At 37.9% G+C, this 22,902-nt stretch overlaps 1 protein-coding gene across 1 annotated transcript in view; it reads left to right on the top strand.

The window, feature by feature from the left end:
• RET (ret proto-oncogene) overlaps positions 1–22,902 on the top strand; it is an 83,106-nt gene that overhangs the window by 20,666 nt on the left and 39,538 nt on the right. The window lies entirely within an intron of this gene.

The raw sequence follows: 22,902 nt of genomic DNA, 5'->3' as shown, positions 1-22,902 counted from the left end.
CTGAAACTGTCAAAGTGCCAAAGGCACTGTTAGTTACAGTGCTCCCCTTAATCAGGAGGCCTGGTAAGTACAGGACTGTGGCTTCTGTTCCTATGTTATTAAATATCAACAGCTAATAGCATGCTTGCTTAGTACTAGCTGATTCTTTAAATGATAGCTTATGGGGGGAGAGAATGCGTCCTGTAGATGAAGGGAAGACCCATTAACTTCCCCTTTGGTAAAGCCATTTTAGGAGCGGACTACAGCATGCTCACATTTTGACCCCTTCCCTTTTAGCCTTTGAGATTTCCTCTTTCACTCACATGCTGTTTTGCCAACTGTCCTGGATTGCCTGCCCAGAATACTTAGCAGTTCAGTTTTCCCAGAGGGCTCAGGACATGTTTTTCTGGCTCCTGCTGGAGAAAGGACCTAGCTGGCTGAACAGATACTCCTTTAAAAACCTCTGTTCCCGGTGCGCTTAAGTGATGTGTTACTTGTGACCTTCTGCAGAGTCAGATGCGTGTCTTATAGGTTTGAAGAGCTGCTGGTGAAAGCCACTGCCTTCCTAGGAGTGGAATGCCAATAGGAGAAGGATTGACAGATTTTGGAGTCGTTCTGTCTCAAAGACAAGTTTCAGTCATTCAAATCAAGATTGAACCTATAGTGTTTCCAGAAAGGCTTACAATGTCATTTCTATGTGCAACAGTGCACTCTATTCATCAAGGAAATGACCGCAGAAATGTGTACCCAGCTGTCTCCGTATCAGTACCATCTATGCATAGCAGCTGCTGATGTTTGTGATGATCACTTCTGATCAGACTCTTCTTATTTTGGTGGAAAAGTACCAAAAAATCTTGGAACTCAGGAACACCTAAGAGCATGACTCAAAACTACTTCAGTAATACCGCTGTTGCACTGCCTTAATCTGTGAAATTCAAGCCAGCAGTGGATGATGCTCATCACGCAGCAGGGGACTGTGCAGTTTGCCCTGTGGTCTTTATCTTTGGCCATCCCCTGCCGCAGCCCTGGTTTCCGGTCGCTTAGCCCAAAGCAGCCACAGGACCCCACAGAGCCCAGGTTGTTTTCAGATGCCATGTAGGGGCAAGGCACTCGCATCTCTTCCACTCGCTCAGGAGATGCTCATGGTGCTCCCTGAGGAGCATGCCCTGGCCATTAGCAGCTATCGTCTAAGCAAAGTCCTGCTCTAATGCCTTTTCTTAATACTATCTTTGTATATACTTTCATAGAGATTTTTTTTTTAATTCTTATTGTACAATTTTACAAGAATCACAGCAAGAGAAAATACGATATCATGGCCAGGGCTTTAATCTATTATTTATTAGACCTCAGTTAAATGAGGTGCCTGTGACAAAGCAGGGTGTGTGGTTTTGGTTAAGTCCCCTAGGTCCTCTGGTATGCACTGTATTAGGACTGTCAATGCAAAGCACTCTTAGAGAGGAACTTGTATTTGGATCATAACCCCCTTACTGCTTCCAGCTCTTCTTTGCAAAGGAAATTATATCCTTAAAGGCATAGTTTGTTGATGGATTAGGTCTGTACTGCAGGCGTCTTTGTTAGAGATTTTACCTGCTGGATGTAGTTTTTATAGCAAAACCCATTTAGATAGTCCTTAACCTGTGTGTCCCAGTTCTCCAGGTGTAATATGGGGATAAGGTTCTTGAAAACTCCAGGCAGAAGTGGGGCTAAATACAGTAAAACATGGTGAGACCGTTTAGTAGTGCAGTGAAGGGGTGGGATTCTGTAAGGAGGGGATTCACATTTATATTTCTAAGAACTTGGTAAGAGTGATCCATATGGAAACCACACCATGTAATTTGTGTTTGTTATTAAATTAAAACCTTTTGCAAGGCAGAAGCCTCTTTCATTTTAGAATACCTTATAGCTGTTGTAAAACTGTACATTCACTATCCTGTGCTTTTCTGATTGGGCAAGTAAATATTTATCAGCCTAGTGCTTGAAATGCTTGCTTTTCTTCTAAATCAGATGTTACAAAAAGAGTGTAAGTACTGTGAAAAGGATTGCAAGAAATATGCTAGGGAATTTACAACTTTGTTTACAGTACCAAACAAATGTGATTGCATAAACGAACATGACTGCTTATTTTCTTACTGTTGATCTGATACTAAACCATAGGAGAAGTCAGCCAACTGGCATGAAAACGATTTATCACTTTATGCTGTTGGGGTTTGGGCAGGAGGAAATGTGGACTAGGAGATGTTGGAGAGTAATTGTGGGAGGATATCTTGGCCACCAGAGTGGCAATACTCCATCAAATACATGCCAGACCCAAAGGGGAAATAGATTTTTTCAGAAGTCTTCAAGACATCTTTAAATGAATGTTCGTTCTTTGAGAGAAGTACCATACTGAATACTTACGTACAGGGGACTCTTGGGGGCGTGTGTTTAAGCTCAGATTTGCCTTTTTTTTTTTTCTTTTTCAACCAGCTGGCAATGTCTGCAACCAAAGGAAAATGAAGCCATCTAGCTGGCAGTGCTAGGTGATCCTGGAGGCCGCTCTAAGTTTTTCCAAGCAGTTGTTAGAGCTCCCAGTCCAGGATTTGCTTCCCAAGCTATTGAAGCTGTCGCTGTTAGATCAGTGACTTGGAACAGTGATCAGTGCCTTGGACTTCCTGTTCGCATGATTTCCTGACAAGAGGTAGACTTCATTTCTAAGCACTGATAAAATCAGGGCTCGATTGCTAGGCTCCCAGTCTATATCCGTGTCAGCCATGTGCTAGCAGAATACATTCATTTTCTAAGGTGTTTAGGTTGATACTAGAATGTCTTCAGTGCACTTCACATGTTGTCCTGAAAAAAATCTAATTATTAATTTACTTTGGCTATGTTTCCTATTACTAATATTCAACAGGTAGCAACAAAATATCATGTTCCTTAATTTTCACTGTGTTGTTGTTGTTGTTATCATTCACTCCCTGATTTTGTAAACAGCTGTAGTAGTTGTTCTTACCCGAAGGAGTTGGAAATACTGCATTTACATTCGTTACAGATTTAGTTCAGAAATAAGAACTTAAAAAAGAGGAAGAGTTCAGCAGTATGTTTTCCATAATGTTTTTCAGAATGTATAGGAAAATACAGACAAAAAACATCGATGATAGAAAACTTAAGGAAAAATTGTACTGAAGTAGTATGTACTGAGTAGACAGAGACACTGTTCTATGGAGGCATAATAATAAGCTTTGTGTATTTGTGGCCACCTAACTATACAGCAGTATCTTTTGTATGATATGCTACTAATTGCAATAACCTAAGAGTTTTAAGAAAAGTAAAGAACAAATACATAGAGTAACAGAGAATATGGCATTTGCCTGCTCAATCTGTTGTTGTAGTATCAATGAGAATTGGTTTAATGGTATTTTCCGCGTAAGAAATGTTCAGGAAAGCAATTTCCCATTTTTTCCTAGTACATTGTCCAGGAAAGCAGAATTGGAATGAACTCTGTTAAAGTTATTGGAAAAATCATGGCTGCTGTCCTCCTGGAAAGAATAATGGCAAATTTCATTGGGACATCTGTTTGGTTATTTGAAAAAAAAAATTGGCATGAAGTTAACTTGATTTTTTTTTTTCAGAGTGGTTATTTAAAATATTATTTGATCGAAAATAAATATTTTGAATTTTAATTAAAAGTACATCCACTGCTTTCCTTAGTGCACATGTTCATACATATGCAGGGTAATAAAAGGTTATTGTCTTAGCTGCTCCTTTGTGACACAGGTTTTATTCCATTCATGGGAGAATAAATAGGGAAAATGTAATAATAAATCAAACTTTATTGTGGCTAATGCCTTAAACATTGGAAATCATCTGGAATCTGTGATCAAATTACCAACTCACTATTATCATTATTTTAAGTACCCATTTGGTGTTTCCGTGTAAATAATGATGAGCGATACGGAACTGGTATGTTACTTAGCATGTTTGTTAGCAATTTTTCCTTTCGTTGGGATTAAAAGAAAAAGGAGGAGGAGGGGAGTGGGGATCTGAGTGCCTGGAGGTAAGGCTGACTTGGATTATGTTGATGATATTTCCATTTGGAATGTTCCAAGGAGTGAAGTACAGACCCGAATTAAACTATGTAAATTCTACCTTTAAAAAAAAAAAAAAAAAGGATGAAGTGAAATAGGGGTTAAGATTTTGTCATTTTTCTCTCTTGAATTGTGGTAATTTCATGAAATTGCTCTGCAGCTGATCTGGGCAGGAAACCAAACCCCTCAGTCTGAAGTCTGATCCAGATCTGTTACTCTGAGAGTAAATTTGTATTTATGGAACTCAGTATCACCTCTGCTTATTCCAAAAAAAATTTAATTAAGGCATCTTTTTTAGCTCACTCATAATTTCAGAAGTTTATTCCCACTAGTTTGCTAATCTATGTCTGTCGCCTTCACCAGATTTATGTGACAAATCATGCTCAATGCAAAAATACATTAAAAATACATTAAAACATTTGAAGTCATATGAATTTCACATGATGTGACCAGCCAGAATTGTTTTTAGATGTGTAAAGTGTGTTTTCAAAAACTACTTCACAAAAATAGTGAAGAATTGAAGAACCAAATAATCTCCAACCTTATGACAGCTTGGAGGAATTGGTCTCTATATTTTGCAGAGTCAATGTTATTGGATTGACATCTTCTAGAAACTCCTGTAATGCAGATAAATCACTGGACATTATAAGAGTTCAGTCGAAGTACTAAAATAGTCTCTGAATTCTTCCTTAGATGCTTGTTGAATACTTCCACTTTAAGGTCAGAAGGGCTTGTGTTAGCTCTATAGCCTGAGTTTTGAACAGCTTGTGGCTGCAGGTGCCTTGGATGAATTTTTGCTTTCCAATGTCTGTTGTTGTGGTGTAGTTTATTTTGCAAAAACAGCTAGTTTAGATTTTCAAAATATGATTAAGAAACTACAGTATATCTGGGATAAGGCTTTCCATTGTTATCTTTGTGCTAAACCTTTTAATCCTATTTCTCTAGCCATGTGCACTTGGTAGTTGGTTTCGTTCAAACAATTTCACTAGTTTTCAGTGTTTTGTTTGTCTTGCAGTTTCTGATGGTTTCTATTGAGCTATCCATTAATGCATCTTTGACATAAAAGCACATTTGTAGTTTTCCAGTGTAACTGCCTAATTAAATGTTGTATTTCCTCCACATGTTATTTTGGAAGTATCCAAACAGCCTGTGGAGGACTCGGGTATTTTGTCTGCTGTTTGAAGTACAAGAGCTGTAGTTTGCTCATTAGGAGCATGAGGCTCAGGGTTGCAGATTAACCAGCTGCACTGCCTGCATTCATGTGGTCACAACCTTCCAAATTACCCCATCATGAGAGGAAGAATTAATTATAGTCCTAATTGACTGTTTCCTTGGATATAAGCAGGAAGGAACTGCTAGGAGGCAAAGTGATTAATCAGTTAAGCTAGTTACATCAATCAAATGTGTGAGAAAGTTTATCATCCTGAAGCCAGAGTACAGTCATGTCAAAATACAAGAGCCATCAGCTCTTTCACAGGGGTTTTGCTGTGTTCTTCTCCTTGATTTTCTGAAAAATCTTATAGAAATACATGCTATTGACCTAGGCTATGTTTGACAACCTGTCTGGATTGTCTTTGAAGAGGGAATACAGCAATTTGTTCTCTTATCAGACATTGCATGTAGTCCTCATTAAAAGACTTTGGCATATGTTTTTTCGCGTGGATGAACAAGTCACATATATATTCCAAACAACTCATAAATCCTGCCAGTTGTGCCAGTGAGATGTCCCTTGGTTGCTGTTGTGGTGAAGCCCTGTCCAGATGCAGGGAGCTGGGTCTTATGAAGCCTCCAGGCTTTAATTCATGGCTGGCCATGCTCTGCTGGGCTGCTCCTGCTTCCCCCAGCTGCGGTCCTTCCTCTCATGTGGGATGTGTGGCACCAAGGGCAAGTGAAAATCATCCAGACAACCCTTGAACCACGACCATTTTCAACTCAGGGTATTTTGGTTTATCATAATAGCCTGGGTTGTAAGCAGTAGCTTTTAAAGAACAATTAAATTTTCTTAGCTTTGGCTGGCAACCTCTGTCTGAGAGAAGGATGAGCAACCACTCTCGCCATTGGGGTTTCATCTGCTGCAGAGCACAAATTAGTCACTGGACCCGTTGCAGTTGCGCTACTTGTCAAATTCACCCAGGCTCTCTGTCTCCATGACTGTGGCAGCTCCTTGCACTGGATGGCCTTTGTTCAGGGCTAGGAACTGCAGGGCTGGGTATTCCGTACAACCCTTCCTCTGGGCGGAGTTGACTGAAACCCAGCTGGCTCCTGCAGCCAGAGCATGGTTCTGCAATGCATTGGCACAGCAGAGGCAGTGGTGAGATGAACTTCGGGTGAGAACTGCTTTTGCTGGTATTGCCAATAAAGGCAAAGGTCTGGGGCATAGAGGTCCCAGAGCCTTGAGGCACAAGCTTAATACAGTGCATATGGGCAACTTCCTTCACTTCAAGGGAGCCCCTCCTTTGCTTATGTTTAGCCACAAGAACCATGTTTCCAGGACTGGAAAATTCATTGTAGCGCATTATTTTAGGAAACAATCCGGTTTCACTCACTTCTGTATGTTGATAACTGGAAGCCGAATTTGGATGGCAAGAGACGGTTTTCTGCTTTGCCTGAGCTCTGGAACGCTACTGGTGGCAGTCTTGTGACAATTCAAAGAAAACTTAGGATATAAAGCTGCACAGGAGGTTAGAAGGGGAGTGAAACTACAAGGAAAATAAGACTTTGTAAAGTTAACACAGGAAAGGCTAACTACAGTTTTATTAGGTCCACTGGATGTAGTCATGTATTTGTACATAAAATCTGTACTCATTAAATGAATATTCTCTCTTCAAAACAACATCCCAGCACGTGTGCTAAATGTTTCCTGATTGTAGCTAAAAGATTAGAGTTCAAAGTCTGTGTGTATTTGTACTACTACTTCTGTTTGATTTTCCCAGATGTGAATTCATGTTCATGAATGAGCATGTGTTACTACTACACGCTCTAGCCTGTGGCTGACCAACGTGAAATTGATGTAAATTGTTTAAATCAGAATAGAAATATGAGTAGTATTAATCTTGCCCTTGCTTTGTTTCCATGTATTAGACATTGGTCTCTGTAATGATCGATGTGTTGAGTGTTAGCTAGCGGCTTCACTTACGAACTTTCCAGGGTAAATTAATTGCTTTAGAAAACAGGGTATTCTGCATACTTGAAGAGACAGGCTTAGTCCAAATTGCTCCAGAAGAAACATGATTGCAATTTAAAAAATGTTTCTGATTCTAATTAAGATCTACATAGTGCTGTTTGTATTACATGTTTACTAAGTGTGGATTTCATTTATATATGTTTGCATGTATCGATAGCAAATCCATAGCTGCATGAAAAAGTTGCTACTTTTACTCTTTTAACATAATCCTATGTCTTTGGCAGATGGTTCTCATTTTGTGAAACGAAACATTTCTAGGAAGGTTGTCTTTCAGAATCTAACTTTCTGAACTTTCTTGAATCAAAAGTAACATCTAGGAAATAATATTGTGACTGTTACTATGTCTCTGTGTGAGCAAAATGTCTTTTGGCTAGCATTCTTTAGGGCTTAATGTAAAAGAGATTATCCTGAGTAACAGGGACTGTTTTTTGAAAAAAATAGATAAGAGAATAATTTTCCTTTATAGCAGAAAAGATACTGATAACTGGATATGTCTGAGAGATGGACAAGGTGTCTCAAAAATAAACCAATCTGCCAAGATTGGGGTAATGCTGAAGAAACAAAAATAGGCTGCAGATGAGCAAGCCATTTCATTCTGGATCAGAGCTGTATGGCTATGGAGGTCATCCATGCTCTCTTCTTGACCGTGGAGGTCTGCTGTACAACTCTACTCCCTCTCTCTTGCTCCAGAAGAGAGTTATATTTTGCTCACACAGCTGTATAAGTTGATTTACTCTGGCTTTATTCAGAGAAAAGTGAATTAAACCCATAATGAATAAATCTAATTTTAAAATTACATTGTTGATCATCACTGCAGCAACATGCGAGATCCTTTCTGAGGTTCGCCAATCGAATACATAAAGTACAATACAAAATAAAATATAAGTAACCAAGCATTCTCATTTTGAGACTCAAAGCATTGTGATCTTTGTTAAAAGTAGTATTTTGGCAAAATCAGGTCAGCCAAAGACCTTTGAGTTGGGTAGGTCCATGAAGTCCTTTTTAATGATGTGTAGACTGAGTGACTCCACTGGGCCTTTTGGTAAAGCAGCGTTCATTCAAATGGATAGGGATCATTGAAGAATTATAATCGATTTGCTACATTAATTTTGGTTTAAGAAGGAATATTGTCCAACCTTAATAACCAAATATTACTGGCTTATAGCTACAGAGAAACACATTAAACTTGTTAAACTCTTAGAATAGTGCTAATAGTCCAAATACAATTTTGAACCTAAATTCTGGACAAATAAGTTTAAAACAACACATTTCATTACCCAGGGAGTAGAAGCTGAGACATTTAAATACATTTTCCTTAGTAGAAGTTCTTAAACATAGCACTTCTGCATTCTTTTTGACTAAACATGTTTATGCAACAATCTCCAAGCATATGTCTTTTTTTCTCCTCAGGTGTCACCCATACTGTCACATTTTGCAGATATGCTAAAATTTGTTGTGTTATCCTGTCAGTGAGCAGTTGCATGGTGTTGCCTCGAGTCTCAAACCTGGTGAAGTCTCAAGGGTTCTTGACCTCAGCAACTTCGGATGAGGCCAGTAATTGTATTAAAAATAGGTATTTTTGTAAGATGTGTCTGCAGTGTCAGTCGATTTGAGTCTATGCTCTGGTACAGTTTCAGCATTGAAGCATGAACTCAGGCATGCATTTAACCTGTGGTCTTTGAGGAGAAGAGCTGAAGTGCTCAATGCCCTGGTACTCCTTTATGAAATTTGAAGAGGCTTGGTGCAACAATGCCAACTATTATCTCCTAGTCAGCTAGCATGTACCTTCTACACAGCTCTTCTCAAACTATTTCCAATCTAAGAGCCAAGGGGACTGATGAAAAACACACGATCCTTAGAGCTTGAAGTGTTTAAGGAAACTTCTGAGCACACTGTGCACCCTTTAATGAGACATAGTTGTCAGTCTGTGGTTTTTCAAGGTTCCCTTCTTCCAGAAAGATGAATGAGATGGTAGGCTTGAAAATAAGTCAAAAGCATTGGCAAATAGCAGGTCTACTCCTTATGTATTGTTACCCAAATTTCCATTCTCAGTTCAGTGCTACCTATAATCCATGTAACTAAGCATCTGATGGCCATTAATTGTTTTCCTTTTGAAGCACCCAGTTTTATAAGCAAGTATGCAATGCAAGTGGAATGCCATGCTCTCAGTAAGGGTGGTATATTGTGTTTGCATTAAAGGAGATGGGGCTGCAGGCTGGGTGCTTTCAGTGCTCTTCATATTTTGTTTTTTAGATAATATAAACATGATGTATACGTGATGTTATCACTCAAAATGATACTTGTTAGTGGGGGAGACACCTTTGGAACAGATCAGATAGCCTTTGTATAAATTGCTTCCCTCAGTTGTTTTTGCAGCATTAATTGGAACTGATGTGCTGAAATATTTGGAGGTAGACCTACAATGAGTACCTCCAGAGGATATGGACCACTATCATGAGGGTATCAATTCACAGACAGTTCCTTTGTACCAGAAACCGAATGGTTTTGAATTGTGTTGTGAACCACATGCACAATTTTCAGTAAGGCTTGGTGTACCAAACATTAGGTCACTTGTTTTTTTTCTTCCCATAAGAATTATCTCTGGAATTCAGCTCACGTTCTGAGTACAAAGGTAGAGGTAACATTTTGTTTTGGACATTTCATTACATTGCAGAGGTTATTTTATATTTCCTTCTTCTTCCCTTCCTTCCTTCCTTTTTTTTTTTTGAATTTTATCTGCAAATAAGAACTTTTATCTGAAATTTCTTTCTCCAGTATTTTTTTAATCCAGTGTAGCATGAGAATCCTGGGAGTTTAGTCCAGTAAGTTTCTTTTTCCTGATTTCCTTTCTTTCTGTCACGCTGACTTTGCAAATTCTAGGAAAGTTTAGCTTCAGCCTTGAGTCCTGATCCTGTCAGCAGAGAAGGTTTACGAAAGGGGGAGTACAGCCTAATGCAAGTGTTTTATTGGTAGTTGTAGCATAGACAGAAATTTGAGTTATAAATCTTTGTATTTTATGATCTCTTTTTGGCGTGAAGTTCAATAGTAACTATTAATGATAAGGTATATTCTTACTTTTCTTAGTTACGTCTGACTTTTTCTTGCTTATACTGTGTCAGGCTCCTACAACTACACACTTATTCTCAGAGAAAAAAGCATCAAGCCAGCCAGCTATTCATTCTTGCTGCACGGAAACTCTATTTCACAGAAAGCATTTATGGAAAAGTCCAAGTACTTGAGTCCTAGCCATCATGTAAAACCCTGTTTGTGTGTTCATGCTCAGGTGTTTGTGTCCTTTCTTTTAAGGCACAGATAAAAGTTTCTGAGCAGACTCAACATGCATGTTCGAATTTATATTTCTGTGGTATTCAGTTGAAGTCTGAACTTCTATTTTTGTTATGTATTGTAGTCCTTTAGCCTGTGAATGTTACTGCCTTGACAGGGGAAAAGGGGAAGCAGAGGAAATGAGATCTTGTGCTGACACTTAAATTAAAAATGTGAGCTCTAGATGAAATGGTGCAGTAAGCACCTTTGCAAAGGAGTTGAAAAATCTAAATGCCGTGATACATTGGGCATGGAAATACCATGCTGAAATGAGACTTGAGTATTTCTTTGTGACTTGAGATGCCACTGGAGGTTTTTTCAGCTTGTAAAAAGAGCAGAAAAAATGGAGAGAAAGCATTGATTTCACCATTTGAGAAAAATCTGTCAAAAATATTAGTTTTGTGTGGGGTTACCCAGGGGCTAGTCAGTGAACTACTGCAGTACTTTCTTCAGCTCTGGGACTGTCACTTACACTTGGCTTTTACAGTGAAAACGTGTGACCGGAGTGCCTATTCTGGTAGTCTTGCACATAGTTCAGAATAAATGTCAATATGAAGGGCTATCTGTGTGCATCAGTACAACCCTGGACTCAGTTCAGACCTGTATGTAGTAGACATTGGTAATGATTAAAGACAGTAAGTGATCAGAAGTTTCCCAACAGAAATGTTGCTTCTTTCTCGGTAGTGAAACCTGTACCAAAACTGACTGTATGATAGAGAAAGGAATTGCCATCTCTTGTTCTAACAGTAGAGAATATAAGTGTGGGGCAAGGATTTAATTTTATAGCAAAAACTATAAATGCCTATATTGAGATACCCATGAAATAAGCAAAATCAGTCTTTAATAAATAAAGGTGGGATGTATAGTGTCTGTGGTTGTTTGGCAATGTGTGCTAGTTTGGCGTACCCAGCAGAAAAGGTCTGGGCTAAGGCCCAGAAGTTCACTTATAGGAAAACAAAGCTTTTGTGAACTCTAATAAAGACCTCTGATACTCCAGGTTCACTGCTCTGTAAAAGTGAACTGAGTACCAGGGTATGAGAATGTACTGTGGATTTGGAAAGTTAGAGGCACTTCCTTCGACAGCTGAATATCATTCTTGATTTCTTTTAGACTTTCTGGTTCATTCCTGTAACTTGTCAGAAATACGAAGTAATTCATTTCTGTCTTAAAGCTAGTTGATAAGAGCTGTCTAAAAAAACCTGTCATTGTCAAATGCTTATCATTAGTGTTATGTCAGCCTGTTTCCAAGCCTTGTCAATACAATTTCTGCTATTTTGCTGACAACACTTATGCTTTAAGACAAGAGCATAATGACTAGCTACTGTGCGGTCATGATTAAAAGTCCCCAGAGGAAAAGTTCTTCTGTCTTATTAAGCAGTGATGTTCACAGCTGGGATAGGATGTTTTCTTGTCTTTTTTATTTTATTTATATTTTTATGTTGGCAGGTGTAATACAGCTTTTTAATTCTATTTTAGAAGCAGGTCTGTAGTGCACTTAAGAAAATATTAAAGGTCAAGCGCAGATGTGTTGTAACATTATTTTAAGTCATTATTTTAATTTGAAGCATATGTATATTCCTCAGATGGAAATAATGTAAGTTAAAACTGAAAAGTAGCAAATTGACAACATCTTACCTCCTGCATTCCATTTCAAAGATAACCTAAAATATAGCAATATAAACCAAAATGGACTGTTAATTCATGACAAAACTTTAAATAAATAAATAAATAAAGCTAACAATTACACTGATATTTCACTTCCTGGACTGAGAAATTGAATTGCAAGCTCATAGCTCCCTTGAGTGTTTGGAAAGAGAATAGCAGCTCTTAATAATAGAGCACTTTCCTGTGAGAGGGGCACGTTCATGTCATTAGCATTTTTCTGGCAAATTTTCAACAACCAGCAGCAAAAGTTTTCATTGATTGCCTCCTACTGTAAGGAGGTAATGATACTGCTGTCTCTTTCTTTCATGAACTGCATGAATTGGAGAAAACGAGGGAAGCTAGCGGTATAAGATATGGATAAAACACAATTCAGGCTGAGCTATTTCCCATGTCACTGTATAAGGTCTAGCAGGATAATTTTTACACGTCTGTTCTAAATATAGAAAATAGCTTTTCCAATGCAACAGTGGGGAATCCAAAGTAAAAATTGATTAAGATGCAGTAAACTCATCCACCTTTCAGAAAATAAGAAAGCATACACCTTTTCTCTGAAAATCAGACCCCTTTTTACCAATGCTGAGGTAGAGAAGCCACCATTGTTGATCCCCTTCAGAAGAGTTAGGCATTATGTAGTTATCCCAAAGCCATACTATTACCATTTGGTCAAGTTACCACTTGTTAATTGTTGTGACTGAGTGGTGATGAGGCAAAAAAGCTATTTGTGAGAAGTCTTTTTACTTATTTCACTTGACTGTACTTACCCTATGAAGATGCTTAGGAGTAGGAAATGGAGTTGTTTGTGGTCATTAGCAGCTGAATTGCACTGAAACGTCAGAAAGTGATCCCTGATGCCTTGACTCCATCTATTTATAATTGACAGGAAGGTTTGCATTCATTTTGATGATACAGAATCAAGTGCAGCTGGAGGAAAGGAAATGGGGAAACTTGAGATAAAGTGGTAATGCAGCTCAGGAGTTTGTGCATATACAAATCTTTGTCATAAATCAACAGTTATTATTTTTCATTCTTTTTCATGACTTGGGATTGTGAAAATTTACTATTTTTTGTGTTTATTAAAGAAGCAGCAGTGATCTGAATCCTTAATGCAGGAAATGCACTGTGATACTGATGTCATTCTGACTAAAATAATTAATTTAAGCTTATTTGGTTTATCCTCAATGATCCTTTCATCTTATCAAGTGTGCTGAACAATTTCTATGGATGAGATTGTCTTGCGATTTATTTCTATTTTTTTGCACAGTTTAAATGTATTTAGTTTTTAGTACATTGTTCTCCAAATGAGTGCTATAATATTTACCCTGCATATGAGCTCAGCATTTTTGGAGCAAATATATGAGAAAGCTAATTGGAATATAACAACAGTTTAGAGCACTTCTATGTCACTACATTATTAATTAAGGATTTTATGGTTGAGATTTACAACTTGTGTGCCGTTCTTAGCACAGAACAGTGATCCATACATACATCACTGGTCTTCTCTAGCTTCTCATGCATCACAACCTCCGCATATATGTCGTATATAAACACATTCTGGAACTCACTAGAGAGTGCATATGGAGGGTGAATAGGAAAATTGCTCTTTATTTTGAAAACTGCAAATAAAACAGCAGACTGAGTCTACCTTCTTATCTTGGCATTTCTTAAAATACGATGTAGAATAATTCCACGTGCAAGAAACATGAGCACCATGAATGAACCTGGGATGTGTTGGGTTGTTGGGGTTCATTGAAAATAATAAAAGCAAAGAAATGGTGGACCCACGTATCGGTGCTTGCAGAATCCGTCTTTGATGGAGCTGAGAGTGTGATGGCATTGGAGCACTTATTCTCAGTTTTGCCTTTCTTCTTGATAATCTCAAGATAAATAAATCTATGTGCTACAGAAAAGAGAGGACCATTTAAAATGAAGAACTTCTGATTGCTTGTAAGATCTCTTATTTGTATGTCCTGAGTGGTGCTAGCTTGGCCACTAGCTCTAGCCACTTCCTGCTCTAGGGAGAGTAAGTTAAGAACCATTACTGTTCCAACACATGGGTTTTAAGGCAATGACAACAACAAAAAACAAACAACAGTACTTAGTGTTGTACAAGATTGTTTCCGGTGATAAGGAAGTACTTGAAGTAATCTCAGTAGAGATGCCTCCTTGTTTCTGATGCCTGAAGCCTTTGTATACCTCCCAAGATTGAGACAGTCTTTTAAAAAATATTTCTCTTCTTAGTGTTCCTTTTCCTTCAGAGATTCACGCCGAATAAGGTGCTATTCAGTTACAGAACTGATTTGCATTATTTCATGGAAAAAAAGAAAAATCATTTCTTAAAATATTTTAAAATAGCCTTCTATCTTTAAGTTAGAAAAGGCTATATAGCTTTTGCATGGGGATACAGTTTGAACCTATTGATAATCCTGTTTCTTTTATCGTTTGTATAATTATTAGACACTTAGATGCTACTTCAGGATCAGGTAATACAAGAAATAATGTATCGACATTATGGATTTGTGGATCAATATTTCTTTTCTGTTTACAATTGTAAGCTTTATGATCCTGCAGATGACTGCTGAGCTGTATGGAAAGCCTTTTATAGGGACATTGTAGTGCAACTGTTTCTTCCTTTTGCATCTGCGTATATTAACGGACTGAGACACCTCTAGGTAGTCCTGCAAATTTTTCTAGCTGAACAATTTTAAAAAAAAAAGTGGCTGAAAATACAGCTCTGTGTACTTGTGTATATTTTCACAAATTCATAATCCAACAAATATTTTCTTTAGGATCTTATTATAATCTTGATACACATATATCTATGTATGTATGCACATACACTCTACCTTCACAGGCATTAAGTGAATATTTTTACCTGTCACCTTCTGTAAGCAAAGCCAAACAAAGCCCCAAGTTTTGCAGCTTTTAGCATTGGAAATCTTCGTAAGATCTTCTCTGCAGTGCTCTTGAACTCAGGATTAGTTGACAAAGTAAAATACAGAGAAGTCATTGGATGTCCAAATGTATGTAACAAGACAAATTGTGCCCATACAGAACTGAAATGAAATGGTATAAAAATGAAAGTCATCTTCATTTTTTATACTGCCTTGTAAATGCATCCTGATGGAAATAAATTCTATTAACCATTTATTAATATAACTGGTGCTGCAATACAGTCATCAGTTTTCTTGTCTTATATTTCAGCTTTATACACATACTGAGCCAAATTATATCCAGTTATTCTCAAGCAATTAAGCCACATTTTAAAAAGCGTTATTATTTGATCACATAAGTAATGAGGTGTGACAGAATCAGGATCTGAAGAATTTGCAAGAACCCTGCAACCTCTTACAGAAGCTTTTTGTGCATGTTTGTTTCTATGAAGAATGGTTTAAGTTTTAGTATCACTGGTGTTTAGATCAACGCAGCATCAAAGACATGCATTCTTGCTAAAGTAAATAATAACAAACCATAAGAAAGCAAGAGAAAAGAAGCTTTTTTATTTTTTATTTTTGGTGCTTATAAAAGCTGAAAAGTGACTCTCTAAAGCTTACCTTGAAATATAGATTCTGACAAGAAAGTGTAGGCACGGGTTTGACCTCAGTCTGAAGTGGACATCAGAGAGAACTTGTAGAACTTTAGAGAGTCACAGTCCTGCTTTGCGAAAAATACACATTTGTCAGTCATGGATTAATGCAAAAAATCAAAACCTTGACAATCCTCAGAAATTCAGTTGGAATAGTTTTCTTTTTGACAAATTTAGGGTCAGTTTTTTGTCCTGACTTTTAAAAATTTATGTTTAAAATACCTGATGCTGTAAGAAACCATTCTTGTCAGATAATCTCTTGGCTTTTGGCAGATTTATCTTATTAATGTCTTGTAGAATTCTCATTTTTCCTTACTGGTAGGTTCATACAGGTGGTCAACTGAGGTTTTCTATCTGATATTTGTATCTACGTAATTTCTATGTTTTCAGTCCAAAAACCAGGTTTGTTTTCAGTATGAGCATGGGAATCTGGTGAGGAAAATCACCCGAGAGGCAATTAACTTAGAGCAGACCAGTTTCTCAGGTCTGGAATATATTCTGGTTAAGTACTGTTTCTGTTTGCCATCACTTTGCAAGAACCTGCTCCCTCTGGAGGTATTGTATTCTGTAAAACACATGTATTCCACTGATACTGCTGCCATTTAAATTTGTTCTGTCCTTCTGTAGCAATTGTGCTACAAATAAATGCACACAACAGGTGAAACAGCAATTACACAGCTCTGTAAAATTTGAATATATTTTCAGAATATTGTGCATGAAGCATTACAGCAATCCTTACCCAGTCCCCTCTAACCTAGGATCTGGAAGAGCAGCTTTACAAAGCAGGAATTCATTTCATTTTCACTTTAGAACAGTTTCCTGTGTTCACTGGTTCACATCACATCTGTTAAAATTTCTGTAATGATCAGCTTAAAATAACATACCTAAAAATAAATAACGTCATGCTGCTGAGCTGCATTAATTGCTTGCTAGTTAATTAGGTGTTTGTCAGTTATCCCATTTGTCATTGTTTTGGTGACTCTCGAATGTGCTGTGATTTATACTGAGGGCAGTAACGCTGCAGCCCAAACTCAGTGAAGCAAGGGCAGAATTTGACTGTACTTCTCTGTATGTATAATACCAGGCAAATACTTTAATAATTGTATTTGTGCAAAATACTCTCCTTTGAGTGGTGGCTGCACACCTGGCAGGGTCGGGGGGCTCACCCTGACACCTAGCTGCACAAGCACGTGGAGGGTTTGCAGCAGCCTGCGTTCCCCCCCACTGTTGCTGTGTCCCCTTCTGGCTCTGGGGAGATGGGTGAGCGAGTGGCAGTGTGTGCACTGAGCTCTTCCACACGCGCTTCAGTTTCTGGCACTGAGACTCTCGCCCTGGCTTAAAAAAGGAAGCTGTTAGCTCGTGTTCTGGCATGAGCTGCAGATGTTAGCTGAGCTCCCGAGATGCTCCTTGTTGGCTGGTCCCTCTCAGATGTGTTCCAACAGCTTTTCAGGGTGCTTTGTTTTATTAATTATTATTATTTATTAACAAAACGTTGTTATGTTTTGCCCTGGTGAATATTTTCTCTGAGCAGTTACCTCTGGTGATGTTTCGCCCAGTCTATTGGAAATAGTTCTTCTCCAGTGATTACGTTTTAAATGAGTCCCAGTGCAGTGATGGATAGTGCAGTGAGGAGTTCTTCATTTAAAACCCTGCTGCTGAACCAGAGGAAAGGTTGGAGCGATTCCCTGCATAAAGGTGGAGATTGTTCTCTCTGTTAAACCATCTCTGGCTGAAGAGCCATTCATCTAAATGCTGGCGGGAGCATTTTTATTTGTGTGGGATTGATCAGCCTCTGTTAAATGGCACATAGTGTCCTGAATACCTTGCCCAGGGTATGTAGTCCACGTAGTGTTGTTTTCAGCCATTTCGTTTCATACTATCCTTCCATTCAGTGACAGTACTTTTTTCTAAATGACTGACTTTTTGGATTATAAGGGTGAGTTTACTGCTTAATTCTGTAGGGGTTGGAATGGTGTTAAATGGGTGAATCCTTTAATTTAAAATATACCGGTGCATTGCTGCTCTCGTTCTCTGATGTATCAAACATTGGGTATATTAATACTAGTAATGGAACATAATGGCTACTCATCAAAAGTAAAGGTAATTATTTCAGGAACACAAAACTAACCTTGCCAGGTAATTGCTTGTTGAAATCTGATGCTGTGCAGCAAATGGGGGATTATTAGCAGCAGACTCCTATGTTCATCTACATCATTATCTCCTATACATTACAATGATAGGGCTATCATTACGTTGAAATGTGCCTTTTTTCTTTGACATGCATGTCAATTTTTGATGAGGGATTTTGATTGCATGAGGTCTGTTCCATTCTTAATAAATCGTCATGTTGTCCTCCAAAATGCTGGGGAACTCTGAGCAAACTTTGTCAAGACACAGATTGTATAGATGTCTGTTACTTGGTGAGTGAAAACCAACCCTCATTCCATTTCCACTTTGCTGATTTACTTTTTTCATTATATTTTCTTAAGGACACAAACTAGTGCTTGTGTTCTAAGCGTCTGTTAATCCACCAGACACTGTGAGATTGTGAAGGTTTTCATTCAGTAGAAAACATACAAGCATCCACATGGACTTGAGATGGTTTTTCAGTGGCCTAAGTATGTCCTTTCCCAGAGCAAAGCTTGTAACTGGGATAATTCACTTCAAAACATGTTATCCAAGGTTAGCAGTTTTACCTTTAAATAAGGTTGCAAACATTGTTTGGAAGACTTTCACACTGAAGTCTTCTATTTACTAATAAAAAAACTTCATGCCTCCTCATTTTGTGACTAAAAAATTGTTTTTCCTCCTCATGATTGGTAATAGTATAACGTTGCTATATTCAGTGTTCATATTTTTTATCAAGAGTTGTCTACCTATGCTACTCAAGTCTACAGTGGGAGGCATAAAAAAATTAAAAATATGCAATCTTTCTTCAACAGATTTTGTACAAAAAAAAAAAAAAAAACACAATTTTTTCCAAAAAGACATTATTGACCTAATCATTTGTGATTGGGAAAAAAAGCTACATGAAAAATTGCCTTATTTCAAAAGCTCTGTTTACATCAAGGCTTCAAAGTATATATAATCAGATTTCTCCACTCTCATTTTTATCTGCTTTCTCTCCTTGAACTGCAAAAATGCTGTCATAACTCTATCTATTTCCTGTAGGAGCTATTAGTCAGCAGCATTACATCCGCTTAAACGCGATCACTTTTCTCATCTGTATGTTACTGATATGCTATTATCATGTTATATTGCTCATCTATCAGAGATTGCCATGTTTTCTGCACCGATTGCAGAACAGAGGCCAGATGCAGCATTGTGTTAGCAAAAATATTCAGACATGCCGAAATATTCCAATAATTCTCTCTCTCTCTCTCTCTCTCTCTCTCTCCTATACATAGCATGTTACTCATATATGTTACACAGCAAAACCTTCCCATGGTGTATTTCAAGGTTATGATGTGAAATGTTTCTCTGCTTTTAATTCCTAAGCAAAAGCACTTTAACCATCAGTTTTGAGCTTAACCATCTAAATTCACCTTTGTTTAAATGGCAGATTGAATAAAAATTCCATCTGGCTTCCATAGGAAGCTTGCACAAATTCATCGGAATCGATTTCTTCTCAGGACACGAGGTACTGGGGCCAGGATCAGAACCTCTGCCTCCTGTAGTGTATTTACCAGATGGCAAGTTTATTGAATCTGGTTTTAACTTGCTAGATCTTAAGGGAATGAACACCACTCAGAGAAGTGGGTGCTACGTTTCAGCTTCAAAAGTCTATTGCAAAATCACTCCCCAAAAATTTATATGCAGAGCGTGGTTGGGACCTGGGCGGTCTGTTGCATACCTCTCATCTCTTCCAGTGCTTGAAATGAAACTAGAAAGTGGCACAAACCACTTTACAATATCCCAGTAATTTCAAGATCAGCAGCGCTGGATGAATACAATAACAGTGACATGGTAAATCAAATTTGTAACTTCCTTATTTTATTTTCTTAAACATCTAAGTTTCTACACTGCTGTAAAATCTTTTCACTTGAATTACCTTTTCTCAAAGTAGAACATGATAGTATTTAAGATCCACTGGCGTCACTTAAAACTATCCTAAGGTCTTGTCCTGAATGTAGAAATGTGCTCTGTACTAAAAACTAACACTTCTGATAGAATTCCATTTCTTCAGCTTTTAGGTTTGAATAAGGGAGAAAAAAAAATCATGTTTCTACTTAGCAAGGTGGCAGCAAGTTTCTTAAAGTGTTTTTTTATATTCGTGAAAAAAGTCAAATTAATTACTTTACATTAATTACATTACTGAAGCAAATTTTAAATTATTTTATGACAGAGTCCTTTCTTTTCAAAATACAAAGCACTACTTTGCATTTCTGTTACCTACAGAGAAATCAGATTTTTTATATTACAGGATTTTTTCCCTGTTTTTCTGAGAATGGAGATGACCGATCATGTGAACACACACCAAAGAATTTCAAGGAGTCTGCAGCATAAATACTTTTCTTTTTTTTTTTTTTTTGTAATTGCCAAGCAGTCAGGATGCTGAGGTGTACTTGTATAAAAAGTTTTAGACGTTTAATTCTGTAATAATTATTAAGGTACTTTAAGTTAAACATGACTGTGTACACACTGGCATGTAGTGTAGACCCAGATTTGAAGAGCAAAGTCAGCAGTGCCAACAACCTGATGCTTACACTGTCAATGTTGCAGAGGTTTTTACATTGGACCAGCTCTCATCTGGCTCCAGTGGCTGAATGTGGCTGGAGGAATCAAGTTCAGGTGCTCCAAGACTGTTCTGTGAGAAGGTTCTGTGAGAAGAGCCAGAGCCACGCGAGTGGGGTCTTTTCTGGGATTCACTTCAAAAGCTTCGGTGTGATCCAAATGCTTGCTCCAGTGTAACTGTTCTCTATTATGTGCACCAGTGGTTGCAGGACTCTGCGTGCACACGTCTTGGTGAAGGCTCTTAATAGCAGGTAAAGTCTACATTTAGTGTATAGACAGACAGTCAAGATTACTGTATCTGTGTGCTTGTACAGATTAACACGCTCCTTTAAGGTGAGGAAGTAATTACAACTGTTTTTCCTTTTTTTTTTTTGTATAGTTTCACACTTTATGGATCAATACTGCTTATATATACTCTCTATATATTCCTTTTATTGGAGATGCTTTTCTGCCTCTGCTACAGTGCTAGTCCTTGCACCACGCGATGTTTCTGATACACCTTCCTCACTCACATTAGAATCGTTCACCTCAGTTGTAGAAATAAGGAAATAAAATTCCTTCATCTTGTTGCTAATTCTTTATAAGCCTATTTTCATAACTGTAGAATCACGATCTTATAGAAAATACCTCAAGGAAATCTATTCATTTGGACTGGGGCTGGGCTTGCTGTTTGGGTATCACCTTATCCCTCTCATTAATGAACCTGTTTGTTAGGAATTTTAGTGGTACAGATTGCCCATCCTTTCCTGCACCCAAAAAGACTGAGAGAGACAGCAAGACTGGAAAGAGATTTGAAATATATTAAGGATGTTCAGGAATCCAACTTGCAAAAAAAGGTGGTAATGGGGCCAGAATCAGAAGTAATTGTTTTCTTCCAGATAGGGGGCTTCAGGAGTCACTGGTTAAACTGCTTTTCTAAAACTCTCACAAAATTATTGTTGGCTTTTCTTTGAATTAATTACTTTGGAGCAAATTCATCTACTGCATCATTTTACCACTTTATTCAAATACTGCAAAGTATATGAAGAATGACGAATGGGGCCCTGTAAATCACATGGAGGTAATTGCATCCAGGCATACTGATGTCAAGAAGCATTGCAAGGTAGAGTGGTTTCTGTGGTGTTTCCAAATGAAATTAGATGCCTCTCATTTGCAGTTTGTTTGTGGTCCTTTTCATTCAGTAGAATACTATATGGGTGTGATAATAATAATATAAGTAAGTGCTACAGCCTGATGGTGTTTTGAAGATGTTTTGGCTTTATACTCGCAATTTTACTGCTGTGTTACCATTATTTCCATTTGTATCTGGCTTGATTTTTAGCTAAGATAGTCTTGTATTTGTACCATATGGAGATTGTTATTATTTTCATTTGTTCAGCAGATGTGTGAGCCTTTCATATGCCTTACTCCTTATCAAATCACGTTAGATGCTGCAAAATTCTGCAAAGTGCAAGTGTTCTGTTGTATGAGAGCAAGTACAGGCTGTCAGCGCAGATGAAGGACAAGGGTGACAGGTCCAGTATTTCAGTGCAGATGAGTATCACTGTGTACAGAAGATACAGGTGGGAAATCTTTGAGATTAATTCCATCATTGGTCTGCCTGTGCAACCAAAGAAGATACTAGCCCTCTTTCAGCCAGCTGCAGTGGATACAGTTGTTAGCCTGTCTCTTATATTTCCAAAAATCTCACCTCAACCTTACTTATTTTTAACATAACAGAGCTCTTTTTTTTTTTTAAAGAATTTGGAGTAGTCCTGTTTGATGACCATTACACAATCCAGAGCTTTGTCAGGTTTTTTAGTGTTTCTGACACCTCAGTAGAGCGTGCTTATGCTGTGCTTTTAATGCTTATTTTTAATGACTGTTCGCTCAATGCGTATCACCCATTCTACTGCCATCAGCTTTGCGAGCTTTACAGTCGGAACGGAGGCATAGGAAAGGGGTGGAGAAGCCATTGCAAAGTGATCTGGTAAAATGATACCAGCTGAAGAAATAGGCATCAAGGGCAGCTGAGTCCTGCTACATGCAAATGTCTATAATGTGACAGAGGAAAAAAATGGAAGAAGAATCTGTCAGTCACATTCATTGTATTACCAATAGGTGTATACTTGGCAAGTCAGTTCTGAGCTTTCCTATTGGTAATATCTAAGTACTTTTATATAATTTCCACGTTAGTTTTCTTTAAACAAGTCCTATTTTCTGTGGGGAAAGTATCATGCTGGCCTGTTTAGAAAGGTGCCAGAAAAGGACTGTCATGTAAGAAAGGTTTTATGTAATCCGAGGAAAGGTTTGAAAGCCACTGATGCATTTCTGTGTTTTCTCTCAGCAGAAAAAGTGTTCAGTTTTTTTTACTTCATGTGTGATTTCAT

This window comes from Cygnus atratus, chromosome 7 (assembly GCF_013377495.2).
Source record: "Cygnus atratus isolate AKBS03 ecotype Queensland, Australia chromosome 7, CAtr_DNAZoo_HiC_assembly, whole genome shotgun sequence".
In the NCBI taxonomy this organism is placed as follows: domain Eukaryota; kingdom Metazoa; phylum Chordata; class Aves; order Anseriformes; family Anatidae; genus Cygnus; species Cygnus atratus.
Note: the sequence above shows the minus strand (reverse complement) of the source record. Positions and strands in the feature narration are given on the sequence as shown.